General features: G+C 42.3%; 1 protein-coding gene across 4 annotated transcripts in view; it reads right to left on the reverse strand.

Annotated features, from left to right (window-relative positions):
* The window catches only part of ZNF516 (zinc finger protein 516), a 154,892-nt gene extending 135,578 nt beyond the window's left edge, over positions 1 to 19,314 (reverse strand). For 2 of the 4 annotated variants that reach the window (XM_066626114.1, XM_066626117.1), the window contains exon 1: positions 19,247 to 19,314. The gene's annotated coding sequence lies outside the window, so the exon portion shown is untranslated. Of the gene's footprint in view, positions 1 to 14,023; positions 14,226 to 18,803; positions 18,839 to 19,246 lie in introns of those variants that run through there. The other 2 variants (XM_066626116.1, XM_066626115.1) reach the window with 2 other exon arrangements.
* Between the last annotated feature and the right edge of the window lie 4,160 nt (positions 19,315 to 23,474).

The raw sequence follows: 23,474 nt of genomic DNA on the forward strand, positions 1-23,474 counted from the left end.
AAGTCCCATTATAGTCAATGGGGCTTACTCCCAGGACAGTGGGGATAGGATTGTGGCCCAGTGACCTTCTTCTGAAAGGCAAAGACAAGGCAGGGAGGGTCGCTTTGGGGAGCTGCAGGCAACTGTGGCAAGGAGAAGGGACTTTCGTGGACCCTTAGCTAGCCCATTCTTAGGCTGGTGGCCTGAGTAGATTCCCTTGCTTCCTACCTGCTTGCCTGCCCTGGCTCCCTCATTCTCATTCACTCCGCCCAGACCTCCTCCAGGCTTCTCACTGCCCAATCAGCATGCAGGGCAGACTTGATACCCAGTCCTAGGCATGTCTACTCAGTGTGCTGCATCACAGAGGTTGAAAAACGCTGCACTAAGGGAACAAAATTAAAAGCTAGATCAATTTGAAAACCACACTTAAACATTTTGGAAGCACAAAATTATACCATTTTATAGTAGGGCATCTGCTGTTTTGAAAACATTTCTGTTGAAAGATGAAACATAAACAGCTCTAGCACAGAAGGAATACTATACAACAAGGTGCCAAGACAAGACAGGCAAAAGGTTCCTTCCTTGTTGAACTAATTAAAGTTTGTCATCATATCAGTAACAAGGCCTATGTGCTTTGCTCCATTCTACTTCAATGCACTTTTAAATTCTAAGCAAGTCCTCTGAACTTAACTTCTGACTTTCAGTGATCCACAGTGGTAAACATTTGATCTACATATTATCAATATTAAGTAAGGGAGGGAGAGAGAAGGAGGAACAATGGGCCCTCCCTCAGGAGGATCAAAGGAATGAGGAATTTTGACCACTCCTCCATCACAGGACAAACAGAGAAAATTGTGTTATCTAATTGATGGGAAGCTTGGAGGGTGGGGCTCTGTCAACCACTGGAGCCACTGCTTCCATGTGCCTGCACTGAAGTGTCAGCTTTTGCTGGTGACCCCACCAACCTGCCCAGGACAACAGCATGTAGATCACCTGGCCACCTATTATGGCTGGGTAGGAATTTTTTGCTATTCTACAGATTGGCTTTTGGTGAGGGTTCCCCCCCCCACCTCAAAGGCTTCTTGGCTGGGGGGTGGGGGGGAATGCAACTGAGACCTTTCTTGGTCCCTTTACAAGGACTGATAAACTGGGATCATCTACAGACAATCCACAGTTCAGAGTGGGAATACTTAATGGGGAAAGAGTAGACAGTTGTTTGCTGTTTCCCCTAAGAAACGTGCTCACACAGAATGGAGTGGAGTGTGAGGAAACTTAGGGACTTAGGAGCACTGCATGGTACCTGTATTATTTATAATACAGTTCTGGCCTGTTTAACACTAAGGTCCTTTTCTTGCATCTTACTGAGGGCATTTAGGCAAAGACCATGCAGGTAGAGTCTTATTCAGGAGGTTTCCATTCTCAGAACTCATGTGGATGGCAAAAATCGCATTAAAGCAAATCCATTTTAAAAACAATGTCCCTTTTGCTAGGCGATTTAGAAACAGTCTTACTGACCTCTGTGATGCATCAAGCAGACAATCAGTCTCTCTCCAGGCACTTAGAAAGGCTTCACTCCAAGGCAGCAATAGCTCCCTTCACCAGGAAGGAGGGGAATGGAGGAGGTGATAATCATTGCCATTTAGCATTTTTTTCACATGATATGGGGGAAGGGAGGGGGTTGCTTGCCTTGGAGTGAAGCTGTTCTAAGTGCCTGGAGAGGGAATGAACTGAAGGATTGTCAGCCAGCTGCCCTCTCTCACATTAATGAGGCTATTGTTATTTTTCCATTAATTTAAAGGGCCCTTCTCATTGGGTTGAAATAAAACCATGGGTGAAATATTCATGGATAATTAGATTATACCTATATATTCAATATTCTGTTGAAGATAATTTCAATTACTGTATATCAAGAAAATGGCCACTTTAATGCAGCAAAAATGCTGTACAGTATTATTTAAAAAAATATTTTCCAGTAAACATTTTCCAGCAATAGTTGTGAAACCACACTCACTACACTCGGACATATGATCATTGGTCCTGTAACTTTTTAAACAATATTGAACACTTTATTTCGTTTACAGGTGGACCCTCGTTATCCGTGAGGGTTCTGTTCCTGACCCCTTGCAGATACCAAATTTTGTGTGAAACCAAATAATGTGAATTTTGGGCACCACCAAGCTCCAAATGTGACCAGAGCTGTTCCAAGGCCTGTGGAGGCTAAGCGCCATCTCCACAGGCCTCAGAAGATGTCAGATGGCCTCAAAGGTGTCAGAAGGTCACTTCTGGTTTTCAGCAGTCTCCCAATGCTTTCTGGAGCTTTTCTGAGGCCCGTGGAGGCCGTGTGGAAGTGCTCTTCGGCCAAAAACTGGAAGTGCCCTTCTAGGACCTCCAGAGGCCATTCCTGCACACAGCCTCCACAGGCCTCAGGAGAGCCTCCAGAGGTTTCAGGTTGGACCAAAACTGGTTCAACAGCAGTCCAGAGAACCTGCGTTGAGCCAAATCCATGTATCCAAAATCCATGGATAAGTAGGCTCAACCTGTATTTTAGCCTCACTTCAACAGTTATCTGGCAGCTATTTAACCAATAATTTTTTTTTCTGTCCTTGTAGTAAGTACATCTCAGAACACACGCATGTGTCTTGAGTGCTGGAGTAAACAACTGTTGCTGTAATCCAATGTCAGGAATGCAATGAGAAACAAGCCATAGGAAACATGTCATCAAGGTTGAGGTAGTTCTATAGCTGACGATGGTCTACAATCAGAGATATACAGTCAAGTAACTACTACACCACTTCTACCCAAAAAAGAACAGTGAACCTCAAATGAGTGAGTCAGATCCAGTGAGTCAAATCAGTGAATCAGGTTCACTGAACTATGAGACAGGACACTTGCTAGATGTCAAATCCCCAATGATAAAAACATTTTGCACTGAAAACACAAAATTTACAGCTACACTAAGCAAAAATAATTGACTCAGATCACTTAAGGTTCAGTCTTTCAGGTCACAGCGACAATTCCAGATGAAGCGACTTTTTAGTGAAAAATCATAGCAATTAAATAAACAAACGTATGACATAGCAGGAGGCACAGGATTGGACTGGAAGTCCCACCATCTTCCATAGGGCTTGCTACAAAGTACACGCACATCAAACAGTAACTTGTAGACATGTTCTCCTTGGACTCAAGCAAAACTGCCATGCCCAATGGAGTAGCCAGAATTACCCCAACGTAACGGAGATCAGAATGTTGCTGCAAGTGAGTCATAACAGCTTTAACCTAGCACTGCAAATGTATAAACATTTATAATATGTAAGATGTCTGCTTTGAAAAAGGAATGTTGCTGCAAGGTACAAATATTTATACTGAAGATGTCTACTCAAATAAATGGGCCTTTCTGCTGGGTCCTGCTATCCGGTCATTAATTTTACAAAAGCAGTTAGAACTTTTTCTTTTTGCAGTGTGCAACTAAGGTTACAATCCCCCACCTATCACTGTTCAAAAAAGGATTCAAGGATTTCAGTGATGACCTAAGCAGAGCAGAGTTCCTCCCTCAGATACACACACCCAACTCTCACTGACAACTGTCACTGTCAGTGTATGTGTCAGAGGAGAGGCAGCCCTTGGGGCCACTTCTCATGTCTTTTTAATTAAGCTGGTGGATTCTCACAAGTCACACCCAAAGTAATGACAGAATTATAACAATCACACCTCCATGAGCTCTTCCCACACTTGGTGGGTCCTTTCTCAAGAGATAAGCAACTGCCATCCTTTTCAGAGAAAAGGGAACTTAAGCTGTATTCATTTCAATGGTTACTCAAATTCACACCCTATTGACTTCAATGAACTAAGCGCACCACTTCCTCACAATTAACCAGTTAAGTGGGCAAGAGAGACATTTATGCGGCTTCTGTTATATTTAAACAGAAGAAGAGTAAGGCTGCAATCCTAACCAATTTTCCAGCACTGACATAAGGACAATGCAACTCCAAGGTAAGGCAACAAACATTGCCCTATCTCGAGGAGGCCTCCATGACCGCCCCCCCCCAACTGCAGGATGCACCACATGCTTCACTGGTACAGCTTTGCCAGTGCTGGAAAGTTGGTTAAGACTGTGCCCTAACTGTCCTTCTTCACCCTAGGACACCATTATATCTAGTGGCTGTTTGCCAGAGTGTCTTCTGTGGTTTTTAGATTGTGAGCCCTTTTGGGAAAGATAACCACCTATTTATTTTGCTATGCAAAATGGTTTGTGAACTTTTTTTTTCCTGAAAAGCAGTATATAAGTAATCATAATCAACTATATTCATTGGCCACAACATCACATATTACATCTGGATACATACTGTAATCTGCTATGGGGGAAAAATGGGTGCAGTGTTGAAGATACTGGGATGTTGTCGAATAACAACAGGGATATGTAGCGCTCTCTCTAAGGGCACAATCCTAGCCAGGTCTACTCAGAAGTAGGTCCTATTTTGTTCAACGGGACTAACTCTCAGGAAAGTGTGGTTAGGACTGCAGCCTAACAAAAGTTTTAGAACTTTTCTGTAATTTATGTATGTATTTAAAACATTTATATCCCACCACTCCGGCAGAAAGACACCCCCCCCCCAAAAAAAGTAGCTTACATAAATTTAAACAATGAGAAATCATTACAATGAAAAGAAGGTGGTGTTTTATGGCCCCAGTGAGGGGGAACCAAGCTTATGTTCATGCTTTAAAAGGCACCAATGGTTGGAGGTAGTTTAATTCTTACTTTGCTGAGCATGGCTATCCAGACACAATGTGAGAAAAGAATGCATCCATGCTTTTAGGAACATGAAAACTTATTAAAGACTGAAGCCAAATGATACATTACCATAATAAGTGACAGTATGTCCTATATCATCTTGTTCTCCATGTTCTTGTTGAAGTGAAAGTGCAGTTGCTTAGCTATACTAAACTGTATAGCAACTCAAATGGGATCAAGATTTTTTGACAAAACACACTGACAACCACAATAGCCATTACTGTTTCTTCACACAGATACTTCACACTGTCTCTAGATGAATTACATAAGCAAGCTTTGGAACACTGGAGCATTTTACAAATTAAATGCACAGGTTCAGACAAGATTTCTCTTGCTGGATGGCATTTCAACTTCCTAGGTTGGTAAAACCAAGACAAAGTGCTGCTGAAAATCACGACTCTACTTTCTTCCTACAAATGAAAATTAATGAGGCGTCCAGTACAACAAAGTATACAAGATATACATGTGGTAAAAATTAGCATCTCTCTACTTATGTAAATAATAATTTACTTGTATTTATCTTCTGCATTTAGGTTACCACAAGAATAGTCCCCCACTGTGCACCTCACAATTTATAGCTATTTGGGCCCATCATTCACAAGTCTAGGTCATTTTAGATTCCAGTAAACAATTCTTCCTATGCCCATACCTCAATTAATTTAACAAAGGCCCCTCCCCATACATTCATTAACATAGTTTAGAACCTTACTAGGGAGAGAATGATCTTCCTTATACAGGTCACTATAAGCATTCAAGCTTATAGTGACATTAAGGCAGGCTACCATTAACTCTGTCAAAGTTAACAGGAACCAGGAAGCTTCCTGTTAACCTCGATCGAGTCCTTTCAAGCATTCAGGCTGCTGGAAGCCTGCCTTAACGCCACTATAAGCTTGAATGCTTATAGCAACCTGTATAAGGAGGATAATTGTTCATGATTTTCAGCAGATTTTCACCCCAGTAAGGTTCTAAACTTTGTTAATGGGCACTCAGGGGTAGGGAGAGGGAGCTACAGATACATGGTTCTCATATCCATGGTTTCCATATTTGTGGGGGGCCCTGGAATAGACCCCCCACAGATATGTTGGTTCACCCATATCAGTCCTTAAGAAGATACAAGACTTATGTTTTCTGCAACAAAGAAACACTGCCATTCCTTCTGGAAGTTACAAAGCAAGGAGTAATGTAAAGCAATGAGTGAAATGAAACTCTGGTTCCCTGGAATGCAACAGGTAGTTTCACACAATAATGCCAGTAAGTCTTATACAGTTATGTACTGAGTTGTATACAAAAAAATGAATCCTGAGTAAGAACCACTGAAATCAGCAGAGTCACAACTAACTTAACTGCTGTTGAATTTCACTTATGCCTAGTTAAGATATATTTTGGGGGGTACAACCCATTAAGGGCCAAGTCCTATGCTCTGCAGCCATGCCAGAACAGGCTGTGCTGCATGCTATGGCGGAAAGGCCTGATTGGGAGGGAAAGGAATAATATTTTCCCTTAACCCTCTGTAAGCCCCTCAAACCCCAATGGATCTTCTCGGACCTGCACCAGCTCTTTAACTAGAGCAAGTACAAGGAGACAAAGGGGGTGTGCTGGATCACTTCAGAGGGGATAGAATCTGGTGCAAGTCATGCACCCCAAGTGCCACCCCTTCCACTTCCAATACTCCCCCCTGGTCTTCACCACATTCCACCCTGTTCTGCTCACTCCACTGCCCTGTTATGCCCACCCTGCCAACTTACCAGCATCGGCAGACTTTCTTCTCCCCACTTCTGGACACAGGGCCTCCAAGGCATCTCTGGTGCAATCTGGAAGCATGCAACTACATGACCTTCCGGACTGCCTTTTATGATCCCGTGAAGCATCTTCTGCCACTGGAATACTAGTTCCAGTGAAACACTGAAACACTAGTTCCAGAAGCATTAATGCCACATAGGCTTGGGCTGTGACTCTCTGAAGGCATCCTTACATGATTGTTGGCATCAGATTCAAAAAAATATATATAAAGTCAATAGAAGAGTTGTCCTTTAGCATGCCTTTTCCATAGAACAAAAATTCAACAAGAACAAAGTCCTGTTAAAGTCCAGAAACTATAAGATCTCAGAAGGACATAAAAAGTTTAAAATTTGCTTTGTCATAATCCTTAAGTTGAGGAAGCAACTTCTCCTTCCAATCTCACCATGTATAGCTAGAATTCAATGCAAGGTCTAGTCATGCAAAATAATTTGCCATGTGACTAGCCTGAAATTATTCCTCTCCTGTAATTATATACATTATTAAAAACATCACAAATGCAATATTTTAACCATAAAAGTGGAAGTTCACTCTCTAATGAATTTTCCCCTCCCATACTTAGAGATATAAGTTTTAGATATGTTGATGGTGGGGAGGGGACTGTTAGTTTTTCAATTTGGGAGAGAAAAATGGACCAAAAAATTGGGGGAGGGGGATTGAGTATCATCAATACTTTCTTCTTAAACTTACTTGATTGCAGAAATGGAATAAACTCATATTTTTAGAGGAAAACTCAGAAAGAAACTTTCCTATAATGCAATTAGAGACTAGTGATACATCTGAATACTAAGTGAAATATATAACACTGGATTATTCTATAACATATTATCACACACAGCAAGTATTATAGTAGACAAAATTAATTATCCTGAAAACTTTTTTGACTACATGTAGTGTATATTCTAATAAATAAAATATCCTTGAGAAAGTTATCATAATGCAGTTTCCTTTCTCTAATCAGAAACATGGGGTCAGTTTAAATGATCCTCCAAACCGTGCTTAGAGAACTGGAATCAGCCTCAGGCTCACACATTTCCTCTTCTACTCATGTGCTCCAATTCTCTTCTTCACTTACTGGTTTGAGCAAAATATAGTTTGCCATGAGGTTCTTTCTAGATTTTCCCACAATCCATAGTTTGTCTTTAATGCAGAACTAGCAACCACAGTTTGAACTGAAGTTCCAGTTCTGGTTTGCAGACAAACTGTGGTTCAAGCATACTTTCCCCATTGGCAAGATGGCAAACCGTGGCTTGCTCAAACCAAAAATTGAAGGAGAAAATCGAAGCATGTGAGCAACATTTCCCTTAAATTGCATGGCCATGAAGCCGTGCAGCTCAGAGCTCGACTACCCGGAAGTCATCACTGAACATCCAGAGGCCCCACTCTACTGCTGCACAGTCATAGAAGGGTCCCACACAGTGGCAGAAATTGTTAGAGTGGACACTGCATGTGGGGAGAAAATGGAAGGGGAAGATAGGGAGGATTGAGCTTCTGAGCCCCAGCTGCTATCCTATACACACTTTCCAAGGAATAAATCCCACTGAACACAATGGGGCTTACATCTGAGTAGATTTGCATAGGATTGTGCTGTGAAGTTCATTTCCCATCCTCCCAATCCTGACAATCGGAACTGACCCAATGATCCTAGAAAGAGAGAGAAGCATAAAAAGGATATACTATATTTTCTGTAAGAAAACGCATTTATTCATTTAAATCAGTGGTTCTTACACCCACTTTTTAGAATGAGAATCTGTCAGGACCCTAAATCCTAAATGATGACTGGAAGTGACATCAACCAGTAGGAAATTTTTTAACAATCCTAGGCTGCAGTCCTACCCAGGAGTAAGTCCCATTTACTATCATTGTCAAAAGAATATACACAGTAACTTGTTAAAAGTTGTAACATTTCCCCAAATGCAGTCACATACCATCAAGTCTAATATATTAAAAACAGAATATTGAAATGAATGGGGACCCACCTGAAATTGGCTCACAACCCACCTAGTGGGTCCCAACCCATAGTTTGAGAAACACTGATTTAAATAAAGAAGGGTTCTGGATACTTCTAAGTAGATGTGCACAGGGGTGCACTGCTGGGACCTGAAAGATCCATAGCTTATGATTCTTAACTTTTTAATATGCCAATAAAGGTACTGAAGTGTGTGTGTGTGTGTGATTCTTAACTTCAAATTGAGCTACATGAAGGAAACTCAAATTTTGAATGAACTGAAAGGTCTGAAGTTTTTTTCACATCCATTTTCATGTTCCTTGGATGCATGCAAGTATTTCCAAGCATTCAATTTAGTTCACCTAATGGAACACTTTGAAGTGAGAAGCAGGAGCTCTCAGAAGCTATGGAGCAGGCACAACATGCTTGATAAGCTCCCAGGTTGCATCATTTCTAGATGATGTTCTGCATTCTGCAGTATTTGAAAGAACTTCTTCAACATCAAGTCCTCAGAGTGCTGCTTGCTTAGTAACCCAGTCAAACAGTGCAGCAAAGCTATGATCATCAACACCAGGGCCGCTGAATCCTGGATCTAAGAGACCTGCAGCAGCACAAACTGATATACATTGTAATTATTTACAATATATATCAAATATTATTTTAAAATACTGCTTCAAAAGCTATTTCACTCATTACTCTGAATGAGAAAATTTTTTCATAAGAGTGTTTTTCCTCTTTTTTCCACAATTCTAAGCTTCAGGAGGAAAAAAAATTCTCTCTCTCTCTCTCTCTCAGGCATTCAAATATCTTCCCACAAATGACTCCACATCAACATAGACTCACGTGTGCAGATATTTGTATCTGGCTGTAATAAAATATATACTAACTTGTAGGCCTTTAATGATTAAATAGTTTTCCTAGCAATGATTACAACTGCCTTCAAGACAGGAGAGGAGAGGCAAGCAGAGTTCAAGAAAAAGAGCCATTCTGGCCAAGAAACACTGGTGAAAAACAGATAGTTTTCTCACTAATCACTGGCCCATTTAACACAAGAAGACCAAGTTCTCTGCATTGTGCTTATTGGACACTGTGGCAGAGGACTGCTACCTTGCATTCGGCCCAATCAAGGCACATAAATGTATGAAAGCCAAGATGATACAGTGGTTCTGCAGTTGAACTTAGACCTGGAAGACCCAGGTTCAAATCCCTGCTAAGCCACAAAGCTTTTCTTGCGTCAGTCACCGTCTCTCAGCCTCATGTACCTCACAAGGTTGTTGTGAGGACAAAGGGAGGAAAAGAACTATGTACATCATCCTGAGCTCCTTAGAGGAAGGGCAGTATAAAAATATGAAACAAAAAATTAATAGATCTGGTGTAAGAGCTACAAACCCTAAATGCCAAGTACACACTCGCGCTTCCTCACAATGAAAAGCTAAGATACTAGCATTATTAAGCTTCTCAGGTTTGGCCTTGTTTATCTTATATTACCACCTGAAATACATCTCCCAGTCACTTGCACAATGCATAAAGGGCTTTCATCCTTCACTTTGGTGCAGTGAACTATCTCTGCCTTGCCTTGCCTGAATTTTTTTTCATTGTCTTCATGTTTGTTAGAATGAAATTCAAAGTGCAAAGTTGAAACCTGCCAGGTAAGCAAAGATTTAGGATGATGACACCATTGTTTTGATCTGTTCGTTTAACAGTCTTGCAGTGATAATTGGTCTTATTAAATCTTACTGACAGCAGTGCATAATGCATCTGGGTTTCTTTTAAAACATGAGATGCTATCCACTGACACGGAGGTATCCTAGCAGGTTAAGGCTAAAAACTTACCTATAATTGCCCAAGAGTAGGCTCCATGGAACACAGTGCAACTTACTATTGAGTAATGCACTGCAACCACTAGTGCAGTCTACCCAACTAGCAAACTACATCATCAGCAAACAACAAGTGGTTGCAAGGCCGTAACTAGTTACTTCTGTACCTGTGGTACAGGTACATAACTAGTTACTTCTGTATCTGTGGTAGGATACCTGACCTTCCTCACCTTTCCAAGCTCTAGCAAGCATATACATTTCAAAAGGACGAAAATACCTCCTGGGACATTATTATGAGGTGCAACAAGTACAGAAAGAGCCATATCTATGAGAAAGTAACTATGAGAAGTGACTGATAACATATCAGATGAGTTTAAAAAAAAAGTTGCATACGTAAAGGTACCACAGCTGAACTCGTTCCTCACTCCAATTCTCTCTGCTCACAGCTCTATACTAAAATAAGATTTAGAGATCTCAGAAGTTCAGGGGTGCCCAATCTTTCAAATTTAGGGCTCCTGGATCTTTAACAATTGTTTAGAGGTGGGAATTTCAGCAGGAACAGCTTATCATTCTGGACATTCCCTCTTCTACACAATTTCTAAAGGTTCAGGAGCCCTAGAGTTGAAAAGCTGGCCATCCCTGGACTACTGAGATCTCTAAAACTTACTTAGTACAGAGACTAGTCTCTGCATTCTGCACTAGTCAAATAGTTCTGGGAGGGGGCTAGCTACTGCTGTCCAAGTAGTATTGCTGGCTAAATTCATATTCCTGTGATTATCTTTTTCCAAATCAACAGTATTCTACGGCTGAAGCACCAATCCTAAACCCTCTTACAAGGGGGTAAGCTTCATTCAGTTCAATGAGACTTAGAACACAATCCAAGTCCTTCACTTGGGCCGGTGCAAGTGCTAGCCTGAAAGTGTCACAAAAGTGCCATAAGGCTCTACTGTGCTACATTCCGGGGAGACAGGCCAGCACACAGGCATGCACTGGCCTCCCCACGCTAACGTGTGCTCGGTGAGTTGCATCAGCCGAGATCAGCTGATGCAGGGGTCTGGGAAGGGCGGGAGGGAAGGTGTTACGGAGTGGGGGGAGGACAGGCAGTGGGCATTCCCAGGGGCAGGAGTGTGGCAAGCGGGAGGTAGAACCACAATCTGGTTGTTATACCAGTTCTTGACCCTGCCACCCAAGTGGTGAAGAGCAGCCTCTGTCTGCTCCGGTCTACTCAGATTTGTGCCACTTCCTGCATCATTTGGGCCAACGCAACACAGAGTAGGGGGAGAGTTTTCCCCTTTCCTCAGGTTGCGCTGATTCTGGCCCCAAACATGCACTGAATGCAGCACAAGTTGGCTGGCCAGCGTAAGTTAGGATTGCACTGTTGCTTTTATAAACATGCTTAGGGTTCCATTGAAAATATGCTTTGCAGCCCATCATTCGCACCTTCACTCAGACAAAATAGCAACTTTCAATGGAGCTTTCTTTTGAGTAAGGGTGGATACGATTGCAGCCTTATTGGGACAAACAGGACCTGTGTGGGCCTCTTAGGAGATAGAAAGGCAGTATATAAATATCCAGAAAAATAAAGACCGCGAAAAGTTGCAAGACTGCCCCCCAAGCCTCCCAAGAACTTGGAATCTGGCTTTTATTCTACCACTTGGAAATGTAAAATTACTCAAACTGAAAACACTTTAATTCTGTAAATATATTACATGACATGACACTTGAAGCCCACTTGGCATACCTCTCCACCTGACACAGGACTCAGACTAGTTATGTTACTGGGTTATTATATTCCTAACAGATCAATGTTGCAAATGATTTCAAGAATCAAACATACTTTTAAGAACAGACAGATAAATGAGACTGTTCCTAATTGAAAAGGTTAGGCTCAGCTTCTAAACACATTAGGCAATTACCCGTGGCATTTTTTAAAATTATCACTACTATTGTGGTATATAAACACTACCTTGACTATTAATTCACAAGGCATAATTTGCTGCTCACAAGATGTGGTGATCAGCCCCACCAGCTTCGAAAGCTTCGAAAGGGAATTAGACAAATTCAGGGAGGCCAGGTCTATCCGCGGCCATTAGACATGATAGCTGTGTGGCACTTCCCTGCTCAAAGGCCATATGTCACTAAATACCAGTGGCTGGGAGGCAACCAGGGAGAAGAGCTACTGTCTTAAGGTCTCGGGGCATCTGTTGGCAACAGGGGGCTAGGCCTGAAGAACCTTTGGTCTGAGCTGGCAGGGCTGCCATGTTCAGCCTGTGCCAGAGAGAGTTTTAAGAACATATTCATTTGTCATCAATTTTGCATTGGAGATTTAAATGTTCTTCAGAATTGTGTATGAAATGTAATCTAATCAAACATTTATACACTTGGTTTTGTTTGTTTTTTTAAACTATTGGCGACGAGCACTTCCTAGAATAACTAACCCTGCAAATGATTGCAGGAGAGGATTATGAGATGCAACCCTTATACTACCTAAAGTCTAAACAAATATATGCCTAATATATCAATGGCTCAAACTGAAACAAGCAGAACTGAAAATCACTTTATTACTCAGGGCTTGCTCAAGATGGCTATGGCAGTTACTCTTGTGAAACTAAAGATGTCTCCTTGGATAACGGAGCTGCAGTACTAATTACACCAGAATGCAAACCCCATCTCCAGTTTTAATACAAAATCCTCATATAAGGTCTATCTCCTTTCTCCTATCAATTTGACACATTCAATTATACATCTACCAAGTAGCAGCACATCTTCTCCCAGATTATGAAAGGTTCCAGTTAAATGTACAGTATACTGACAGAAAAGGCAGTGACCTTGCAAAACAAACTTCTCTTCTCCCCACACACATACGAATTATACCTGGAAAAACTAATATTCACCTAGTTGATAAAATATTTACCTTTCAGAGTGACATTTCATTCTGTGGACCGAGTTGCAGGGTGTTTTATTGTTGCTTTTTTTGTATTAAGACACTTGATCATTGGTGAAACCAACCTTTCCTGGAAATTGTTCCACGTTTTAATGCAGCTGTTGATTACACAGCAGAAGATATCTGTGTTTCGTGGGGCGTTTGATCCTTAACAATTTAAGACCTTGTCTTCAACTTTGAGATTCCTTTTAAGTTTTTAAGAATGCTCTCTGCATACCTTCCTTCCCCAATGAATCAGATCCAACAAGACACTGTTGTGTTTTTCTTCTGATTCGGAGTTGAACTCATCCAAATTTGGGTTAAGAAGATTCCACAGACCCAAGAACAAGGGACTCAAGAGCACTGAAATTCAGGTCCCAGTCTTTTCCCTTTGTTATGCAGAATGGCACAACATTCATCTCACACCCAAGAAATACATCTGGATTTCTACTAAAGTTTCTTCTCTTCCAGACTTGAGAGATGATCTTCCCCTTTAACCCCATTCCTCAGTTCACTCACTCACTCTCTCTCCCAAAAAAGCTTACCAATGGGGCGGGGGGGGGGGAGAAATCTCACACCATTTGGATATTTTTTTTAATGCCTGTGCATCACACATATTTGTCTTTCACATCCACCCATTATACCCAGGGTGTTTTCTCCCCCCCCCTTTAATAATTATGCAATGACTGTGGGGCTCACGCCTTGCAACACTCCCTTTCTCCCTTCCTTTCAACAATAACAAACTGAAGTTGAAAATAGAAAGCAATTACCTTCCAAGCCACTGTGCTTCAGCCAGAGCCCCACATAATCCAATAGGGCAGAGCTATAATCTCCTGAGCGGCTTCTCCTCCTCTTCTAGAAACTGAGCCTGACTTGATCTTCACTGATGGTAGCCTTTGCCCACCTACACTGCTTCTTGATAGAACCCGGACAAATCCTTTTTGCCTTTGTTCAGGGTTCGAAGTTGAACTGTCCCTGTTCTCTCTGCCTCTTTCACTTCTTGTGTTACAGTTACATGGCTGTGTGACGTTTCCAGCTACATGAAAAGGGGGAGAAAACAACTGAGAGCTCAACTCCTCCCTCTCCTCCTCTCTGCTGCCTCCTCCCTCCTCTGGACTAATGCACAGCAACAAGCTGTTGCAGGGAGACCAGAGGGGCTTCACTCTCTTCCCTCACAGGTACAGTTCTCCCCCCCCCGCCGCTGCCTTCAAACACAGTAGCCTTTCAGCTACAAACCCAATTCAAAATCTCTCTTCTGTAAGGATAATTTTACTTTTAGCATCCAGAGCCTTTTTTAAAAACTACTTCTGGGATAATTAATTGCGCTCCTGGCATATAATAAAACCTGACACTGCCACAAAGAGTGTTACAATGCCCCTGCTGATATCAGGCTGCAGTGGCACTCCTGACACCATTATGCTTCACAATTGCACATCGCACCATCTGACAGTGCCACAAACTAGCTCCACTATGTTTGCCAGTTATGAGCACCACAGTGTTGTCAGGAGGCACCCTCGCGCATGACACGATGCCTGCAGTCCGACACAGGTTCATTCAGAAATAACTCTCATGTAGAAGATCGGGCTGTCCTTCAAAAGTCTCTTGCACTTCTTCTAGGAATTTGGCCCAAAAAGCAACAGAGACATTCTTAAATGGAACATACATTCTAGAATGGATGCTACTTTTGCACTGCAGGTCTCGGAAATGCAAAAAGGACCTATGTAGACTAAATTGTATGTACAATTTACTTAGAAGTCATTCCCAGGGATGCACACATGGGACTGCAAACTTAGGCTTACTTCTAAGTAAGCAAACATGTTGGTGTAATAATAGATTGAAACCCCTGACCAAAGCCTGCTGCTGATATCATATGGCAAAAAAGCTGCTTTTGCAATTGCTGTTAATTATATTTTTATCCCACCCAGTTGCTCAGGGTTGTTTACATGGTACTTCCCCTTTCCCCCTCACAACAACCATGTGAGATAGGCTCAACTGAGAGATGGTGATTAGCCCAAGTTCACCCAATATGCTTCATGGGCAAGTGAGGACACAGCTGTCCCTCTAATTTATTTTATAATACTGTGCTTTGTAACCATTTTGCCTAACAATGACTACAATCCTGAAAAAAAATCAAAGCCAGAGGAGGGGTGATACTAAAGCTCAAATGGTGGAAAAATAACACTATCCTGACTGCTTGCCTATTGCAATAAGCTTTTGAAATATCCACAGAAATTCCACCCCCATCCCTGAACCTGACCCCAAGTTAGGATGGGCAAAGGAGGCATAGGGCACAAGAGTGGGGGGGGGGGGGAAATCTGGTTCTAAAACTGTTTCACTGAACAGTAGAGTGCTACTGGGTTTGGTCCTCTTTGAGTTATGCTTCATTTTAAAAAAAAGTTAAATATAAGGCTGCCAAGTGAGTTAATGAAAAACTCTTTGGTAGTTAACTCATTTAGAGCAGCAGCTATGAAATAAAGAATGTGGCACCAGGCCAAAGCATAAAGGAACTCCCTTTTGACCATACTGGGGTTTCTCTTTAACAAGGAATCCTTCTGACAGTCTTCAAAGTGAAGTGGGTAGTTGGCTTCTGCACAAAAGGTTGCATTTAGTCCTTTAATTGTCCATCCCACCCATTCATTGGAGATGCAACATGAAAGCATCCAAGCAATCAACAATTTGCCCTTGGAAGCACAGAGATCTCTGTCAATCCCAATGATCAATATGCTAACAGCCAGTATGTTCCCCATACAATCCCAGAATCAATTCTCATATGGATAGGAGGAGGGGCAAAGTCACAAAAGGAAGACTTTCCTAAGGACAAAATCGGACAAGGCCCATGACCGCCATTCACCAAGTGAATGTGCTTATTGTACAGGCCCAGCAATGACCATTATTCATAGCATTCATGTAACACGTTGGTCAACAGTACTTCTGTTGTGCCAGGACAGTTAAGTTTGACATTCAAGAATTTACTAAGATGAACTTTTATCTTTTGTTTTTAAAAATGAGATTAAAAAAAAAAAATTAACGCTGAAAGAATCCAGGAAATATTGCCTTATTCACTGGAAAAAGGAAGTCACTTTTTCTGTTTTACAGTACTGTACAGCAGTATCCTTCGGAAGCCATGAAGAATTCACATGCACCAGCAACACCACACGTACATCTACACACACACCATCTATTGTGTTATGGATTCAATGCAATTCTGCAGGCCATTTATTTTTTTTTCCCCTTCACAAAAAATCCTTTTATAGCAATCACTCTTGAGAGATATAAATAATCGCATTATTGGAGTGAAATGGGTGTAATTTTTGGATGCATGCCACCTCTCCCCCCCGCCCCCGATAAGCAAGTCTGCCACATTGTTAAACTACACCCATAGATCATTTTATACTTCCTCGGTTTCAGCAGGTCTCAACTTGATATCTGAAACCAAACCACCTCCTTATGATAACTCTATTCATGATTTGACTTCCAGTCCCAAGAACTGGATTTTGGCTCACAGCAGATGGAGGGGCTGAGGCGGAGGTATTCGTTTACCTATAGAGATAGTGACGTATCCCAGCAATGCATCTAGAAAACACACAAGGGCACACAGTGCTTCGGTGGCTGCAACGTACAGTTGCAATGCAAACACAGTCAGCAGTAGGAGCTGGCGATTGGCGGGTAGACCTGCCAATCCTGGCAAGAAGGCAGCGCCAGGCAAAACAAGGCTACTTTGCATCGGTGTTGCCCATTCTTCTTTGCCATGGACTCACTAATCACACACACACACACACAGAGCACATAGCTTTGGAAGCAAACGTCCATTTCCATGGAAGGAGTTGGTCTCCTGAACCAATAGCACTGGAGATGGAAAATATTCATGCAGTGCTTCTGTGGGAGAAGAAAATGCTAGAGCCAGAGGCTGGAACACACTAATAGCTGTGAAGGGAGGAGGAAGGGACTGGGAAGGGTAGGTGAGAGAAGGAGTTGTGTGGCTCTCTCCAAAGGGACTTTGACCTTACACTGATCTCCTAAAGTCTCTGAATTTAGTACATGTGCCTTTTGGTTCTTTTATTTTCTGATTTAATGGCAGGCCCCTTGGATTCTAACTGCACGCTCCCCAACTCTATCTAATTTATGAACTCATTAGTGTAATTTCATTATTAAATCATGCGCCTGGCAATCATGTTTCCTTAAGAAAGGACTGACCTATTTTTGGCTGGAGATAAACGATCATGTTAACAGATGTTAATCGTGTAATCTGTTTTCCTGTAAGCACTTCCCATGCCCGCTTTTTAGACATTAACAACAACACGCATACACGCATGTAGACATACACAAAGGGAGCTTTCCCAAACGAATTGACGTCACTATTCAATACATTTTTTTTAATGGGGCGGGGGGAGGAATCCGCCCAAAGGTTTCAAAGACATTCAATCTTTTTCCACTTTATAAATGCTGATTGGTTCTGCCCCAACAGAACGAATTAACACAGGCTTTTATTTGCATTTCAAATTCCACAGGTTACACCAGTCTCCTTAAAAAAAAATGTAAACTAACAATAAGGCAGTAACTGTGGGGTATATGGGGGAGGAGGTTGGGGGTAGGAGGGGTTGCATCTGGATTAGATAAAGACCAAGGGAGGGTTCCCAAGAAAGCCTATCTTCGTGGGAGGGGGGGGGGGTCCAAATGTCTTCTTTTTTTTTAAGCTTATATCTGCTTCGTGGAATGAATTGGATTTGGACCCCCTACACAATGCACATTCCTTGGACATACTTGCTAGTGTGCCTGGAGTTGATCGATGCTCCCCAGCAAGCATTCACACTTCTCCAGCAAGGGGCAAAGATTTTCTAGAGGCTAACCGGTTTCTTAATAATGATGTTGATGATGATGATGATGATGCAACCTCTCCCTGCCACCTTACAAAGCCTTGTTTCAAATCACTCTTCCGCCACTCTTTAACAACTTCACTTTCATCCCTCCAAAGTTTCTGCAACTTGGAGGAACAGCTTAATTCGAATGACGGTTGCAACTATTTGGTATGCTAATTTTGGGTGGAGATGGGAGGGGGCAGAGCAGGAGGAGGGTTTCATAGGACAAAATGTCTGCATTATTTCTCTCTTTATTCCCCCACCAGTCCTCCCTCCCTCTCTCTCTCTCTCTCTATACATTCAATAGCCATCAAATGGGCAGGACTCATCCACGGTTATTGCCCTTCAAGGTCTCCCATTCTCCCCCTCTTTAGGTGAATCAATGTTTTAACATCTGCAACCCTCAACTTTCTTTGATAAAACTATGCCCTTTAATTCAGCTTAATCGGAGGGTGACCAAAAAAGAAAGAAAAGTGGCGAGGGAGGAGATCGCGCACAAAAGCATTTCAAGCCCCCACCGAATCACTACAATCTGCAAAACACCCTTGGGGCACAATCCGATGCATGTCTACTCAGAAGCAACTCCTATTGTGCTCCATGGGACTTACTCCCAGGAAAGTGTGGCTAGGACTGCAGCCTTAATTAAGTGGCTACTCCAAGCTGGGAGAAGCTGGAAGACCCATCCTCACCTTACCTTCATCGCAGCCCAAAGCATTCCAGGTTCAAGGCAGACACATTGCCTCTTTGTGTGTCTTAATGGATGAATATTAAATTCAGGGTTTCGTCTCCTTCCTCCTCCTCCTCCCCCCCGCCTTTGACGAAGTATACAAAGCCAAAAGGTTCACATCGTCCAGAAATCCACCCAAGAGCACCTCCCTGCTCCCCCCCCGCAAAACCACCCCCTTTTCTCCTGGCAAACAGCTCAAAGTTATCATTTCTGCCCAAGTCCTTCCAATTAGGGAGCGAGATTAACTATTAATTGGAAGCTCGAAGTTTTTCCCACGGGCGTATGAAGAATATGCTCATCTCTCTCTCTCTCTCTCTCTCTCTCTCTCTCTCCCTCCATTCCCCGATCCTCGCCCCCCCTCCCCAGCACCCCTCCCCAGCGGACCCCTCCGAGCCCCCCCCAAGCCTTACCTCCTCCCCCCTGCGAAAGGTGATGTGGCTGGAGAAGGACACAGGCAAACCAGAACCTGAAGGTGAAACCATGCGCTGAATGCAATCGGGAGAGGGCTGCACATGATTCACCGCGCCAGCTCCACTCCGGCGAGCAGGGAGGGGGCGTCTGTGCCCCCCTCTCAGCCCAGCTCTAAGCCGGGGCTCCAAACTTTCCAGTGCCCTTTGGCCGGCGAGGGATCTTTGCACCCACTGGGGCTGGAGCGTCACCGCAGGGAATCCCCTTCCTGATCCTGGTGTATGCCACCCCTGATGTATAGGCTGACGTCTTCCCCCAGCCGGGAGAATGGTCTGTTCTATATTAAATGCACACACGATCTACTATTGTCTCATCAGCACAAAGTTCTGGAAAAACGCAGGGAAAGTCTACGTGCCCCCAAATGAGTCACCTGCAAAACAAATTATTCCACTAATAGGGCTGATTCATTAGCAGATCGCTTGTGCATGTCAGCTTCTGCCAAGTGACTAAAGACGTCTAAAGACCGAATTACTGAGTTCTGGAAACTGCTGCATGTCCTCTTAGGCTCACACAGGGGTGAGGTGTGCAGCTGGTTGTGAAAATGATATATCAACAGCACGTACACCCCCTTCCTGTGACTCACCTACAAAAGAACAATGTGCTTGCAAAATTTGGGGGGAGGGGTAATCCTGTGTCCAACTTATTAAAATGTTGTTTTTAATTATTTTTGAAGCTCATTAATTCAAGTGCTAAGTAACTTTACCAAGGCCATTAAAAAAAATTACAAACGTTTATGGCGGAAATTCCATGCAGACTATAAGGCAGAGCAGGATGACCAGACACCCTCTTTTTCCAGGACATGCCCTCTTTTTTAGCCTGGAAAAGAACTGAAATGTTCCCTGTGAGCAAGCCCCTGCAGGCAGCGCATAGCTGTTGTGTAATTAATAAATTATATGTAATAAATATGTAATATAGTTTTAAATGTAATAAGTACTATAGTGTTTAAATTAACCATATGAAATTAATAGAAAACTGGTTTTTAGTTTTTATTTTATCCTACATTTTTCTTAGATGTCCTACATTTTGGGGTGCCTTGTCCTCTTTTGCTGTTATGACATCTGGTCACCCTGGATGAGAACATGTGACAGTTGTATGTGTTTCTATTTCATCATGAGCATACCGTACTGCGCAGTGGTGGCTTTCCAGCTCTTGTATGCACACCTGTGTTCCCAATCATTTCATTGGGGTCACAGGAAACACTTATGCTGAACAGATAACTACATAGCATATATTCACACTCCCATGCTGTTAAAAGTATTGATTGTTGATCAAGATTATAGTTCTGTCAGCCATGTGCACACTTAGTCCTTGGAGCTCAGCTTTCAAATGAAAATGCAACAGCATCATTTGAGGTGACCAAAGTGTGTGTCTGCAACATTTGCACGCAGAGCTCAACAGATGTGCGTGTGGTTATAGTGCATAGCAATCCAGATGCACTTTGCAAGGCATTAATGCTTTTCCTGCACAAAAGTGCATCCCATGTAGGGAATTCGTTACATTTGCTGTGGCCTACAGCAGACTTACTTCCCCACACCCCTCCTTTCAGAGACCTTAAATGAAGAGGATAATACTGCTTACTAATAGTGAGAAGAGCTGAAATCTCTGAACAAATCCATCTGCCATTTCTCTCTTGCAAAGAGAGTGTTTTCGTCTTTCCAAGTTCACAAGATATTGACCAGTGTTTTTGTTGTGAAGCTCACTTTCACCAGCCCAAATAATATGCTCAGCTATGTTTAGTCTGGGGCTGGAAACCCTACTTGGAATCTGCTGGATCCCAAGTGCTAGACATAAAGAGTGTCTCAATGTTGTTGTTTTGTCATCTTCGCCCAAAAAAAAATGTTTGATGAGGTTGAACTGGCAATGCAAAATTTCTGAGGAGGGTTGATGCTCTCTCCCTACCCTCGATCTTGCATTATTCCTCTCTGCCCGCCCATTTCGCCTCCTCCCCCCCCCTTCACTGAAAGGCAGTGAAAAGGGAACACACTGTCCAAATCTCTCCAACGTGGTTCTTCGTTGCCTGCCAGATCATCAAGGGCGGCTGGGCTGCAATTGACACGGTTACCTAGTGCAGTGGTATTTGGCTCACACAAGGTTAGGCACAGCTGCTGGCTGTGTGCAACCTTCTCCCACTTCTCCCCGGTTGCAACAGAATCTGCTCCCACCCCCACCCCCAAGAGCAAGAGGGGGTGAGGGTGGGGGGAAGAGGCACTCAACTCAGAAATTAATACTTTGAATCAGAGAACTTGAGGATAGAGCAGAAAGAAGGGGGGGAGTTAGTAACACACACACACACACTGCACACCCTGTGTGATTAATGATCTGCGCTCATTTGAATAGCAAGCATGTTAAAGGCCATTGACAATTGTTGCTGGTTTCAGCCTGAATGGGATACTTTGGGTTCTAAAAAAAATCATTCCAAACCACAGATTGGATCTTAATAATTCGGTGTATACAGAGTCTGTTCCAGCCCACATGAATGGGGATGTGTGACAACAGCTTCTCTGACGCACATGTGCTTATCAAGACTTTCTGCCCAAGTGGGTGTGTTTTTATTTCAATAGCTGGCCTTGCACTCCCAAGCCAGTGTTTTGCTGTTTCATCATCATTCCTGCTTGTTATTTTTAAACCTAGGATCACAGTGTTTTCTTTTTCTACCATACAGTACACACTCCCTTTAAGGTGCCCCCGCATTACACCAGCCTTATGTGGCAAGCAACCCTGTAACACACAACCTTTCTAATCACTAGAGGACATCCATAGTGTAGTATTTCTTTACAGTCTTTTAAGGCATCCACTGGAAGTCAGCAGCTTTCCTGGGGAGTATTTAAAAGGATGGTACACAGCTAATCGAGTCCATATGGGGAAAATTGACAAGTCAGGATGCTGAAACCTCTATACTACATGGATTTCATGCCCAATGTCTTTCTCTGGTCAATATGATTTTTTTTTTCCTTCTTGTGGCCAGCTTGTTGTGCCAGCAAATACATAGGGTGCTATGTTCACCAAATGCTGAGGGTAGTGACCACTTTACATGACAAGCTTTAATGGCTGACCAACATTGGCAGCCCTTGAATGCCAGATGAATGCTTGAAATGGAAGACAATGAAACAGGGTCTCATTTGGTGTTAATCTTATTATAGCATTAAGTAGTCTTCAGTGACTGCTTTTTACAGAGGCCATCCTCACATACAAGAAAAGGAAAAAAATAAATACTTGCAAGGACTGCCCAACTGGGCCTTGCATTTGGGAAGTAAGAAGAGTTTGTGATTGAAACAAAACTGGATTAAAAAAATTGAATAGAATTGAGATTGCACACTTTCTTGAAAACAAGACCTGGTTTAATTCATGCATTCACTGCATGGCGAGTTGATTTAGGTGATTTGGGTTTGTTGAGCTGCAATTTCACATGAGACTTCCTCCCCTCAACTCAGGAATCCACCTCAACTGCCCTGGATAATTCCTGTGATAAAATCATTCTAGTGATAAAATCATTTAAAAATTTGCATTTGGTTTGAAATTCGGTTTGCAAATTTGCAAAATACAGAATTGCACTCAGTTTGCAAACCTGAATTGCATTTTCTAGTTCCACTGAAATCAGTGGTTTGGATAGCTAGAATCTTGTTGAATCTAGAATGAACTGCTCTAGAATCTTCTTAAGAATCGTTGAAAGTACTAGTCTAAATAATTTCAAGCAATTTATTTTTCTTTTCCACATTTCTGTATTTCTTTATTCCCACTGCTTCCGGTTCAGAAAGTGAAATTATAATAAAAATCAATATAGATATTTTTCAATTCTTAAAAATATTAAATCATAAATATATCAGAATATTATCCGATCATCCTCTTTTGAAGTTACTGCATTATCCACTCTGCTGCCATGATATTTTGCACAAGTTCTCCAATTTGAAATTATTTTGTTAAATTGCAATACTCTGGATGAGAATGTCAGTGATATTAATAGCTCAATACATGTTTTCCTATTTATAGTTTTCTGCATATAATAATTCTGCCTAATGAAATGCAAGGAGTAGGAATACATTTGTTTACTTTTGCAATAGTCAGATAAATTATTTGTTCAACATTTGGGACTAGACTCAGGAAAATGGCATTTTGATGAAAGTCTGTGCAGTGACTTGTCTGCATAACTTAGCCTTAGGAATGATTGGTGGA

Source organism: Tiliqua scincoides, chromosome 4 (assembly GCF_035046505.1).
Source record: "Tiliqua scincoides isolate rTilSci1 chromosome 4, rTilSci1.hap2, whole genome shotgun sequence".
Taxonomy (NCBI): domain Eukaryota; kingdom Metazoa; phylum Chordata; class Lepidosauria; order Squamata; family Scincidae; genus Tiliqua; species Tiliqua scincoides.